Raw genomic sequence first — 3,326 nt, forward strand, 5'->3', positions numbered from 1 at the left:
CGGCTTCCCTTTGGCTACCGGCTGATGTCGACCAGCTGTTTCACTCCTTGGCTCATTGGCACTCACAGCGAGGAATATGAAAGTGAAGGAAAAGGCTCCAGTGTCCATTTATCTTCTATGAATAGTAACAGTGCCAGCTGGTGTAAGCCACAACTCTGGCCCGGATCCTGGTAAGCATTAAGAATTCCAAATGAGGAAAGGTTAAAATCATCATATGTATCTAGAATAGAAAATGAGGAAAGGTTACAATCATTGTATGTATCTACAATAGAAATGCAAAAGCTCCTAAATCATCAATTTCTCAAATTTTTTGGTCTTCAGATCCTTTTACAACTCTTACAATAATTAAAGGCTCCAAAGAACTTATTATAAAGAGGTTATTATAAAAAGCTTATAATTTTAAAAAATGTATATAGCTTTACCTATTAATATTTACCATCTTAATTTTAACTTTCGTCAAAAATTTAAAATGTATTTATTTACTTTAAAACTAATGATAGGGGCTGGCCGGTTAGCTCAGTTGGTTAGAGCATGGTGCTGATAACACCGACATCTGGGGTTTGATCCCTGTCCTGGCCAGCAAACAAACAAACAAAACTTCACAATAATAAGCCATTACATGTTAACATAGATAACATGTTTTTATGAAAAATAATTATTTCTAAAACAAAAAACATTAGTGAGAAGAGTGGCATTGTTTTATATTTTTGCAAATCCCTTCAATGTCTGGCTTAATAGAAGACAGCTAGATTCGCATTTAATCTTCTGCATTCAGTCTGTTGCAATATGTGTTTTGGTTGAAGTATATAAAGAAAATATGTACAGATATGTAGTCAGGAAAAAGGGGAATATTTTATTAACCTTTTTAGATAATTATAGATATTTTCCTTTGATACCAAAACTTGATAAGTAGTAGTTTCTTAAAGATTTGCCGCATTGTAGAATCTGAAAACATATTAATGAACTTCTCATCCTCTGTTACTTTAAAACACACTCGTCTATCCTGAATGTTGAATGAATCTTTACCCCTGTATGATTTTGTACCAGCATGTATTGATCATTTGGAAAAAACATTGGTTCACTGAGTTATGTAACTCATCACAATGTGACACCATTCCATTATGAAATATTTTTTAAATGACATTCATTGTATTAGTCTGTTTCTATTGCTTATAACAAAATGCATAGAACTGGGTAATTTGTAAGAAAATGAAATTTATTGCTTACCGTTTCTGAGGTTAGGAAGTCCAAAGTCCAAGGAACACATCTAGTTAGGTCTTGGAGGTGGCGACAGTGACCCAGGGGTCTCACATGACAGAAAATGGAGGAGTAGAAAGAGACTAATTTCTCATGTGCTCTTCTTTTTAAAGCCTTCAGAATCACAACCCAAGCCACCATTATTAGTCCATTCACTACAACATGGTCCTACAATCAAATCACCTCTTCAAGGTACCACCTTTCAATTACCGTAATAGGACTCCCACCCTCAACAGTTACAGTGGGAATTAAGCTTCTGACATATGGATTTTGGAGGACACAATTCAATCAATCCACAGCATTTATTAATATCAAAACTTATCTCATCAGAAAAGCCATTAAATATTGAGAAGCTGTCAAGCCCAGGGTGGCAAACAAGAAGTTTTCCAAAATTCCAATTTTCACTTGTAAGCCCAAATTGTAACAAGCAGTGTCAGTTTACCTCGAAGAAACAGGCTCCCTTGGTTCATTTTTGAGACAGTGTTTAGCAAATACCTAAGTCTGAAAATCACAGTTTGTCAGCCCTTTGAAGCAAAAATGGTGTTCTGAGAAAAAAACAGCTAGTTCAGCTTGCAGCTCATCATGATTGCTTTTCCTAAAGACGACCATTGTCGTTGCATTACAGCAAAACATGCATTAATGAACACTTCCCATTTCATCACACAGAATATTAAAAGGTTGTATGCTCATGGGTTGAGTTTTAATGAAGTTAATAATTCTTACTTCTTCAGTAAAACTAGCATCCTTTTTCTTCTTTTGATTGCTTGTGCATTGTGGTAAAGAATTCAATGACTATCACTGTGGTTTTGTGCCAGGCCCTTGATCTTTGCTAAGTTCTAGCAGTTTTATCCACCGTTGCTTTTGATCATCAGTGCAAATATCAACATAGGGTAAAAACAAACATAACAGAATGTCTCTGTATTATCATAAAAATAATTTTGGCCTCACAGACCCTTTCAAAGGGTCTCAGGGCCCACAATGGTCTGTGGACCACAGTTTGAGAATTGCTAGACTAAACACTTTAGAAAGAAGTAAATTAGTAAAGCCATAAATAATTGTTAACAACAACAACAAAAATAATTTGTTTTCCTGTAGCAACTTACAACATAATTTCTTGTGCACTACCTCATTTGATTCTCATGACAGTCCCTCAAGATGGTAAGTAATGCTGGTATTATTTTTCACACATATAAGGAAACATTCTTTGAGCTACCTGAAATAACTCGCTCATGGGTTTTGCTTATAAATAATGGAGCTGGCATTCAAAACCAGACTTTCTGATTCCAAGTGCAGAATTGTTCTCACAATACTACATTTCCTCTACCCTGCCATGGAATAGAGAAAGATCTGCTTCTCTTTCCTCCTTAATACGTCTGTAGCCTGTCATCTGTTGATTCTCTCCCCCAACCCCACCTTGTGATAGTTTAACAGGAAACTTAGCAGAGTGGGCAGGATAAGAAATTTCAGGAACTGGCCCGTAAATGGTGTTGGTATGTTGTTGAAAGTTTGGGAGATGTTCTCCAAACCAGGTGAAGCACATAGCAAACATTGCCACCGTAAAAACAGTGGATAGTAAACAGGGGACATCGCAGCAGACTGCTCAGTGCTATTCTAGAGAGACCACAATGACACCCTAGGAGCTGATGGAGCAACTACTCGTATGCACACTGTGTCCCTAGAAGACCCCAGGCATCAGAGCTACCCTACCAACCAGATCTTTCACAGTGGGACTGTTATGTGAAAGAAACAAATTTCTTTGTTCTGCAAGCCTCTTCACTGGTTTTGTTACAACTGCTTACTTTTACCCTGATTGGTATGCCCTCATTCCTTGAAGATTTTAGCTCCACTTTAGGTCCTCTGTTTCTCTCTCTGGTACTAATCCAGTCATAATTCTTCATGATTCTAATACCCACAAGTATGATCCTTCCAACTCCCCTTCATTTCATTGAACTGCTTTTATCAAGGTCACCTTAGATGTCCACAGTGTTAAATTGAATGGTCACTTCTCTATCCTCATTGTACTGAACCTTTTGGCAGTATTTAACACAAATGATTAGTTTCCTTGAAAC

This window comes from Cynocephalus volans, chromosome 7, assembly GCF_027409185.1.
Source record: "Cynocephalus volans isolate mCynVol1 chromosome 7, mCynVol1.pri, whole genome shotgun sequence".
Taxonomy (NCBI): Eukaryota; Metazoa; Chordata; class Mammalia; order Dermoptera; family Cynocephalidae; genus Cynocephalus; species Cynocephalus volans.